Genomic DNA, 10954 nt, shown 5'->3' with positions numbered 1-10954 from the left:
TTCACGTAAGACCCGTGCCGGTATACCATCCAATCCCACAGATGTATTCACATTAACGTTCTGTAATAGACTATTCACCTCCACTTCATTCATCACAATTCCTGTATAAACTAATGGTTCCTTCATTTTTTCAATGTCACCACCTGGATGATATACTCTTGCAAAGTGCTCACTCAGTAATTCCACTATATCGACTGATTCAGTGACCTCCTTACCATCGTCATTCCTTAAAATCATTCTGCCATGTACAGTTTTTTTTGCTTGCAGCATATTGAAAGAACTGTTAGGGATTATCTGTAGCTTTCATAGCTAGTTAGCTGCAAGCTAAAGAGAATCCCAAACAGTTTCCTTTCATAATCCGCTTTTGCTTTTTTTTACGACACTTGTTACCCTTCTGGCCTGCACTTTATACCGTTCGTGTGCCTGCAGGTCACCTTTCTCTTTAAATTCCCTCCACAGTTGTTTCTTTTTTTGCAGCTCAAGCTTAATGGTGTTATTCATCCATTTAACCCCTACTTGTTTTACTATTCGGACCCTAGGTATACAATCAGCCATAACCATCTGTAAATGCTCCTTGACCACTTCCCATGCTATATCGACATCCAGCCCTTGCAGTTTTACATGCCATGGCACTGATCCAAGCAATCTCCTAAGCTTGTCATACTTGCCAGCATGGTAATCAAAAATGCCTCACCTTTAGCCACCTCTCAGGTCAAGTTTGCCTTATGATCATTCTCACTAATAGGTGGCAACATGGTCTTATTCATTACAGTCAAATTCTCAGATGCTATTACCAGGTCAAGCACTCTCAAACCCCTAGTATTTTCAATTACATGCTGTCTCAGATAGTTATCCCTTAATAATTGAATAAAATCCATTTCCTTCCTCACATATGTCCTCTCCTCCCTCCAATCAATGTTACGATGGTTGAAATCCCACATAATAATTACCGTCCTTCCACTCATTTCGTCAATTTGTTTATGCATACTATCTCCACCAGCTATTCCATCACCTGGTCTATAGCAGCACCCAACTATATATTTTGTTCTGCCAGTCTCAATCTCACGCCAAATAGCCTCAAATGAGCTCTTTTCACTATCCTGCAATACAATTTCAATTCTCCTTGGCTGCAGTTCATCAGCTATCATCAATAACGCTTCTCCCCCCATTTTATTCTCTCTGTTCCTCCTAAACACACTATAACCTACACATTCTATCCCACTAACTATATCATCTTCTGTCAGCAATGTTTCACTAATGCCAATAACCTGTAGCCAGGAAGAGCCAATCAAGACCAAAAATTCTTACTTCTTGTTCCTAATACTCCTGGCATTAGTATACATGAAATGCAGTGGCCCCTTTGTCCCACCCCTATCTTGATGCATTATTCTAACTATCCCATTCTGATTTTTTGTCCTTAGTAATGGCTCGGGTACATTGTATACATTCTTACTCAACTGTCTCACTGATGTCTGCATATCCACTTCCCTCCTCCTTGGTAGTTCTAGTTTCCCTGGTTCTGCACATCCATTTTCACTTCGTTCAGCAACACTTTTTCGTCTCCATGCACTGAATCCATTCAAATACAGGCCACCCATCTTGTATAAATCCTTTTGCCCATCAAACTCATTCCACACGTCCATGAATTCCACACCACACAGTCTGCATAACCTGTGCATAAAGTCATTTGCAATTATGGCCCTCCTTCTAAACTCCTCTCTATTGTACCACGGCAACAGACTCTCCATCCTAACTCTGTCACTCTTTTCTTTCACTACCTTTAATAATACTTTCAAGTCCTCTCTCATAAAAAATTTATCTCCTTTCAATTCATCCGTACCCGCCGCAATTATCAATTATTTCACCTTCAACTTTTGTGCTCTAATACTTTCAAAATTTTAAGGCAAGATATGACATATTGTGCCAGTTAAATAAATTCCTTCAATTTCCCACTGAGTTAGGCTTTAAGGAGTAAAAATAAAATCCTGTATGACTTTATTCTCCCAAAGGAAGTAGGCACAGAGGATTTATTTTTATACAAACATCTCCTGGAGTTAAATTTAATCCCATCTCCAAATGAGTCAAAGAGGCTCAAGATCCCACATCTTATCATTTGATTGATTTGCATCTCTGCACTTCATGCCTCGTGGCAATGAATTCCACTTTTTTCCACCACTTATGTTACTCCTATCCACGATAAACCTATATTTTGTTTGTCTGTTTTTATAAATTTTATATATTTTAAAATAATTCTGAACCTCTACTCTAGAGATCAAACAACTTTTTCTCAATATAATAAATTTAGTTTAATCCTTTATCCAAGTGTGAGCAAACAAAGTTTGCGCCTGAAAGTATCTTCAGGACTGGGGTAAGGTGGTGCAACACCAGGACGACTCCTTGCAAGGTGGAGCAAGCTACCAACTCTACTATCTCAGTATCTCCCATAATGCAAAACACATCTCCTTGCGGATATGTCTAATGTTATGCATTAAGGGAAGGGCCACTACCCAGACTAGTTTCGACCTTTATTGAGGTCTCTTCAGTGGGAGCCAGGCACAAGTGGAGATACCAGCCAGAAGCATTAGCAGGTTTTCTCTACCTATAGGAGTTGCCAAATGGTGTGCCACCTTTTTTTAATAAATTACTCTGGATTTAGAGAAAGATGTTGAAATTTTATTTTTCACTTGGTTAGAATATAATAAATTTAGTTTAATCCTTTATCCAAGTGTGAGCAAACAAAGTTTGCGCCTGAAAGTATCTTCAGGACTGGGGTAAGGTGGTGCAACCTTTGTAGGGCGCAAACTTTGTTTGCTTACACTTGGATAAAGGATTAAACTAAATTTATTATATTCTAACCAAGTGAAAAATAAACTTTCAACTTTTTCTCAAGCCACTCTTCGTCTCCAGTTCGTGATGCAGTTGTCTCAAATGAAATTTGAAACAACTGCGCAATGAAATAAATCTTCTACCTGAAGACAATTGCGAATATTCATGCCTTTGACAGATTCAACCCTGCAGCTTGTTTGTTGCAGAGCAGATGCTCTAACCAACCAGGCAACTTTCCATACAAAAAATGGTATGCCCTTCCCGTCTGGCTTATCATACCTTTTTATATAATTTCCAGCGATAGGTTACTATTCTTACTGTTCTTCCACCCATTGAAAAATATCCTAGGTATTTATTTGGTAAACTTCTCAGCACTGCATAATTCAGTCATACCTCCTGTTTACCACACTCTGCACATTGCAGTTTTGACAACCAAAAATCATAGCTGACATTCAGCAAACTTGAAATTTCTATGCTAACGTCCTCTGAACTTTTTCCAAAGCTTGCTTATTTCCTCAGAACCTAAGAGTCTGCAATAGTCCACATATGAGCTAATCAGTCTTTGTATAGGAATTATCACTTCATTATCCTTTACTTGTTATAGTTATTAGTATACCAGTGGCACTGCTTTGTGTTTTCATCACTTGCAGTATGTATGTCCCTTGAAGTTAATCTCCCAAGATAACTTGTTCTTCGACCTTATTTACATGGATATTTATGGCACGGATATTGATGATAACGTGAAGGTTTTTAATAGAGATTGTGGGATATATATTTGGCATTTTGTTTGATCTGACTTATGAGGGAGGTTTAATTTGATCACAGTGATCAACATACAATAAGAAATACCAATCGGATGTGGCATAAAAGCTAGTCTTGTTGCCATAATGTGGCTTCCACAGTGATTCCCACATACCAGTATTCAGACTTCCTCTCCACACAACCTGCAGAATATGTGGAAAAAAAGGGATTATGTACCAGCGGACCGGGATACCTTCTGATGTGTTACTAAAGGTTCGAGCCTGTGCACTGACAGATGAGCTGTGGTGCCTCTATTTTAGGTACCCTTGAAATGGAGGAGGTTATGGGTCTCAGTGTATTTGCATGCCATTGAAGAGCATCACTCATACTGCATGGAGAAGAGAAGGGAGATAGAAAGTGTAAAATTTTTTCTAAGGGCAAACATGGCATTGTCACTGCAGGTCAGCAAGCAGGGTAGTATTTTAATGGGCGACTTTAAGCAATCAGGTCGGATGTCAACTCTTTCACACTACCAGGTTAAATGTGATCCAATCTAAATGCACCTTATTCACATCAAAATTACATAAATACTTCCAGCTCCTACCCCCAGTACTTATTCACTCAATATTTTCTTCAATACTTGTTCACTGCCTCTTTGAACATGTACTTCTGTCAGCAAGAAACAGTTTAACAAATTAATCATTTAAACAGTTCTAGTTACTCCTTGAACTATACAGCATGCCCATTAAGTAATAATTTTTTTTTTTAACATGACAGCCCTTTGAATAAAAGTAACAAACATGTTTATAGTTTGACCGCTAGTGTTGTAATCACAGGTGCAAATTTGAGTCGGGTGATGCAGCAGTTTTCACGGGGCAACCGTTGAAGTAAGTGTGTGTGTGAGTGGAGCATGTCAGAAGTTGTCATAGAGCAAAGAGCTGTGATAAAATTTTACCGTAAATTAGAAAAAACTGCTACAGAAGTGTACCAAGACTTACAAAAAGTTCATGCAATGGCCTATCTGTGCCAGGTGTTCTGTTTGTTTTCAATGTTTAGAGGGGGAGGAGTCCCTGGAGGATGAACCACAATGTGGACAGCCAATTTCTGCACAGATAATTGAAAATGTGGTGAAAGCTAGGGAAATTGTTGCCAATGACAGGAAAAGAACCATTAGGCTACTAACTGTACAGCTTAGTGTTGGTAAGGAAATGGCCAGATTAATCCTTGAAAGAGATGTGCACAAGAGCAAGATTTATTTGAGGTTTGTGCTGCACACATTGACACAAACCAAGAGAACACTGGGTTGCATGTTGTCAAAATTTCATCCATGCAGTTGATCAAGATCATAAGGTATTGTAAAGAATTATGATGAAAACAAAGATGAAAGTTGGTGTTTTCAGTTTGATCTGGAAAAATGAAATACTAGAGTATGGAATGGCCTGGAACATCTTCTCCACTGAAGAAAAAAGTCAGGTTTCAAAAATCACGTGTCAAGACAATGGTCATTGTTTTTTCACACTGCTAGAATTATCCCTCATGAATTTGGTTCAGAGGGCACCACGGTGAATGTTCAGTATTATTTAGGAGTAACGCAACATCTGTATGCCTGCATGTGACATGTCAGGAAAGAACAGTTCAACAATTGGTTCCTGTTGCACAACACTGCTATGTGCTATCTGTGAAACAGTTTCTGGCTCTGAAGATGATCTGTGTAATCAAATAACCAGACTTTTTTCTCTTCTCAATGATGAAGCATGCCTTGAAAGGGGAGTGCTTTAGGCGACATTGAGGACATCCAAAGCAGTGTGACCTAGAGACTGAAAGAGGTCCTGTTCAAGGCATCCATGTCTTTGAACACCTGTATGACAGATGTAAAAAATGTTGTGTGGAGTTGGAGGGAGCTGCTGATGAAATTTATCTCCAGTAAAGACAATCCAAACAATTATGTCCACTGAGAAATTTTCACCCATGATCTCTGTTTGTTAGAGAGCATATAAGAACTGCTCTGCCAATCAGGTCAGCTTGCACTTTGTAGGCTTTGTTTACTACTTTCGTCATTGTACTTTTCTTCTCATAACCCCTCTTATTTCACAATTCGAAATATTCTTTTCATTAATTCTTTTTTTTCTCTTTTCAGTTTATATTTCCATGGTTAAAATTCCTAAAAAAAAAAAGTTTTTTGGTAGCTAAACCTATGCTTCAACATTTTTCTTCTCAAACCCAAATTGACAGATTAACAGTAATTTGTACAAAATATTAGTAAGCTACTTCAGACTAAATAATTTCAAACCCTCACTCACCACCATCCCCTAATTACTCTCTCATACAATTCATTTGCCATCATCAACAGTATATAGTCTTCTCTCTCTCTCTTTTTTAATATATCATTTCTGACCCCTCTAAAACAGACTAGACCTTTCACTTCTGATTAAGATTTTATTAGCAACAATGAAAAACAGCTGCATGAAAAAAAAAAAAAAAAAAAAATCATTAATACCTATTATTTCGTCAAAGGGAAATAAGTTACAGCTCTTTTAGCTGTAACTAGCTTTTCTGAAGGTTGAGGTGGGAGGGGGAGCTCTCTCCATCCTTCAAACATTTACATATAGGTAGCTCAAACTGTCACTAAATCAAAACTTTTCATGAGAGTATGGCACACAACTGCTACCATCTTGACCCTACATCTAACACGTTTTTAATATCTGTAATAGTGTGAATTCTATGGTAAAGTTTTCTTCAGATGCAGCATTAAACTGTACTAGTTTTTCTGAATTAAATAACACTTGTCCATGCTAAATATCAACTAACTCAGAAACCTGTTGAAGAAAAAATTAAAAAGTTCCTCTAGTTCACAACTAAGCGAAGGTTGGTTGATTGGTAGAGCCTCTGCTATTAATCACTCGCATAAACTTAAGCAAGTTTGAGCGTGGTTAGTAGTTGGAAGGGGTTCAGTCGTTCGATGGTGTTGGCACACTCTCCCTCGATGAGTCTTTGGACTCCCTGGAGGTTTCGCAAAATAATAATAAATAAATGCAACTTATATTTTTGATGACCTACCATTGTGGATGCAAATGCCGTTTCCAAAGGCACTCCACAACTGGATAGTATGCCTGATATCATTAATGTATAAATTCAATAGCACTGATGTGGATATGTACACCTGTAGTGCTTTTTCTTGATTTTTCAGCTCCACATATGGTTATTATATGTCAACTATGCTTAATATCCTTGACTAGTTCATATCCAACCTCCATTTTGTGTAATTTATATAATAACTTTCCATGTAGAATCATGTCAAATGCCTTTGTAGGTATTATGACATTTCCAGGGAGTCCAAAGACTCATTGAGGGAGAGTGTGCCAACAGCATCAAGCGTTTGAACCCCTTCCAACTACTAACCATGCTCAAACTTGCTTAACGTTTAGTGAACCATTAGTAGCAGAGGCTCTACCAATTGACCAACCTTTGCGTGGGATTTGATTAACGCAGCAAAATTAAGTGTGACGATCCATTTATATGACAGGGTGCCACATGATAAGCTGATATTCAATTTGCAGCACATGGGTCTGGATGTCAGATTGGTCAACTGGATTAAGGATTGGTTGTCTGATAGGTATCAGAGAGTTGTGTATGGTGGAGCAATATCAAAGAGGCAGAAGGTTACAAGCGGGTTCCACAGGGCTCAGTACTAGGACCTATATTGTTTAACCTTTATATCAATGACATTGTCCGTGGATTGCAAGGGGATATTCAGTTGTTTGTAGATGATGCGAAGCTGGGAAGGGTTATTAGTAATAGTACAGATGTGGGTAGCCCTGCAAGAGGATTTGAATAAGCTAGATAGATGGGCAAATGAATGGGGATTTCAGTTTAATGCAGCAAAATGTGAGGTCTTGAGGTTTGGGACACATTGATGGGATACTGCATACTCTATGGGAAGAGTTAAACTGGAGGAAGTAGGGAAGACGAGATCTGGGGTTGATGATTGATAGAAACTTGACATTTAGGGGACATATTGCAAAGGTAGTGAAGGGAACACAGAGGCAACAATGAGAAGGACACTGACCTGCAGAGGTAAAAGGGTTATCATTCCATTGCATAAGACTGATCAGACCACACTTAGACTATTGTTCTCAGATTTGGTCCCCAGGATTTGAAGGGGATAAATTAACTGTGGAAAGGGTACAGAGGCAGATGACAAAGATGGTTTCAGGACTGTACAATGTTAGTTATGAGAATCGGCTGAGGGAGTGTGGACTGCAGAGTTTGGTGGATAGAAGGAGAGATGATATGATTGAGACTTTTAAACTGTTGGGAGGTGGTTACAAGGTTAACCCTGGGGAGTTCTTTCGCTTGGTTGAACAGCAGGAAGGAGTAATGACCAAAATCCATCCCTGGAAGTTACGAAAGAAAACTGTGGTTTCTTTGCATGGAGGGTGGTTGAACTGCGGAATGCATTGCCTGATAGAGTGGTGAGAGCGAGAACGGTCAATGCGTTTAAAGAGTGGTATGATAGACTTTTTTTCTTAGAAAGGACCTCCCATGATGAGTCTTGACTCTATGGAAGCCTGAATAATAATAATAATAAAAAATAAAAAAAATGCAGCAAGAGTTTTAAATAACACACCTTTAAATTTACCATGCAAAAATATGCAAGCCTCGAGGAATGTTTCCTGGCTGAGAGAAAATCGTGAACATTCCTCCCATTAAGCATTCAGAGTAGGTGTATTACAAGCTCAAATTGTTCTGCTGTATTTACAAATTACGTTCTTCGTAAATTTTACAGCTCATTATTAATGTGAAAATAACAGCATCTTCATTTCCTGCTGAGCTGCAGAAAATTATGGAAGAAAATGATGACGATTATCGCCGAATTTTCAATGTAGATGAAACTGTCCTCTATTGGGAAAAAAAATGCTGTCTAGAACTTTTATATCGAAAAAGAAGCAATGCAGCGTGGCTATAAAGTATCAAAAGCCAGGAGAGAATTATCATTTAAAATGATAATTCTCTCCAAGCATAACAGTTAAGTTATGCTTGGAGGGAATTATTATTATTACATCACACCTCCAGGGAGTCCAAAGGCTCATCGAGGGAGGGCATCTACTCTACAATTCTTTGTCTCGCTACTCCACCAACCTTCATCATCTAACACCAACACCATCTACCGCTGACTACCACCACTAGTACTTCACAGACAATCATAAACATCTATGCCCACGGCGGGATTCGAACCTGCAGCCTTTGGGCTGGAGACCGGATACACTAACCACTTGGCCAACCAGGGATTACTAATGGAGATTTTTAATTGAATCGCTGCTTGTCTCTCGAACTCAGAACCAAAGGGCTTCAAAAGATGTAACAAGAACTCTTTACCTGTAATTTGGCAGGGGAATCAGAAGGCTTGGGTTATCCAAAGCTTATTCGAAGATTGGCTTAAGTTTTATTTTTTCCCAGCAGTTGAAGCTTATTGCAAGAGAAATAACTTGGGTTTCAAAGCTCGTTTGCTTTTAGACAACGCACCTGGTCATTCAAATTCTCTTAATGATCTGTGTGAGAATGTGAAAGTTTTATTTTTTTCCATCAAATACGACATCATTGCTACAACCCATGGACATTGCAACCAACATCATTGCAACTTTCAAAGCCTATTTTCTTAAAGACATTCTCAAAGTGAGTAGAAACAACGTGAGAAAATGCGATTACACTCCCAGAATTTTTTTAAAATTTTGACGTTAAACATGTAATTTAAAATATTTATGACTCGTGGGAGCAAGTGTCTTCTAGCTGCATGAGAGCTGTTTGGAAAAACCTTTTGCAAGAATGTGCTAATGAATTAGGTGGTTTTCAAAATCCTGCAAACGATGTGGTTGAAGAAATCGTTGCAAATGGTGAAGACCTTGGTTTTGATAATTGATGCAGAAGATGTTAAAGAATTATTGGATTAAAATCCAAAAGACTTCAGTGACAACAATCTTCAAATTGTTCAAACAATGTGCATATGAAGACAACAAACAAATGGAATGTGAACACGAGGTTCTAAAGGAGATAATCAAAGAACTGGATGGAATATTTTGCAGTTTATAATCACTTAAGCAGCAAGTAATGGATGTGGATTCAGATGTTAATCGAAGAATGTTTGCTTGCAGAGGTCTAGAGTCATTTTGCTTGTTGTTGTAGAATTTATGCTGATAAGAAAAAACTAAAACTGAAACATTTACTTTGCATTCGTTTTTTTTTTTACCTTTTCCTAAAAGAGTACCATATAAAACGAATTATTAATACAGTAATCGATCATGGACGAATTGTAATTTTTACCATTGATTATTACATTTGATTAATGCAATTTTGATATACCGGTAACATTGAAGGATTAATTAACAGTGTTAATCAAGGGCTACCTGTAGTATGTCCAGTGCTGTCATTATGTAGCCACTTTTTCGCCCCTTTTTAACTAGCTCAGTTATCGCTATTATTGAAATTGAGTAAATCTCACTATAATAAGGCAAGACTTTGGCAAAACTGAGCTGCTTCACATGGAGTATCATTTTTATTCTTTCATTCCTGAATTCTAGCTTGAGCCATCTTTTCCATTAACTTAACCACTACTTCTGCGATACTGATCAATCTATTATTCGATACCCATCTCTTGAAAACTGCTTTATGTCAAGAACTGCTGAAAATTAAACAACCTAGTCAAGAGTCCCACCAGTTCTTTTGCACTTTCTAATAACATATAGGCTAAGATCTCATTTAATCTTATGGTCATATTTGTATTGTGTCATAATATCCTGAGCACAACATCATAACGCTAATTATGAATATAGACCATATTGGTCTGTTCTGGTCTCATTATCCATATATCTTTTTCTGAAGTCTACCTGGCCTTCTTTCCAATTGGTTTATAGTTTATTATTTGTTTAGGATATCAGGTGTTATATCCATTTTTGTTTTAATTTAGTTTTCCTTCTATTGATTTTGATTTTAGTTCTTTTAAAATATCTTTTGTTCTTTTTTTTTTTTTTTTTTTTGTCTAATGACGTGTAATTTGCAGTTCTTCTCATAAACCTTTTCAGCACCTACAGTTCATCTATTCTCAAATCAGTTATTATATTATTATATTGGTATCTCTATGAAGTCAAAAGACTTGTTGCAGGAGACCCATTATTCACATACCTATCACACCTCTCCTTGAACTCATTCGCTGATAAAGCACTAGCAACTACTTCTAAGCAATTCATTCATGACCTTTCAAGTAAAAACCCTAGTACGAACACCGTTGCTAACCATACTCCAGGGGTGATTCCTGGCATGTACTGTAAAAAGTATTGTCAATCCTGTAAAATATCTTTCTTGGAGAAAGTAGTGAGGGACTGTATACAGCATT

Source organism: Typopeltis vanoorti, chromosome 22, assembly GCF_054136105.1.
Source record: "Typopeltis vanoorti isolate ZY-2024b chromosome 22, IOZ_Tvanoo_1.0, whole genome shotgun sequence".
NCBI classification, from domain to species: Eukaryota; Metazoa; Arthropoda; class Arachnida; order Uropygi; family Thelyphonidae; genus Typopeltis; species Typopeltis vanoorti.
The sequence above is the reverse complement of the archived record's forward strand: the minus strand, read 5'-3'. Positions refer to the sequence as shown.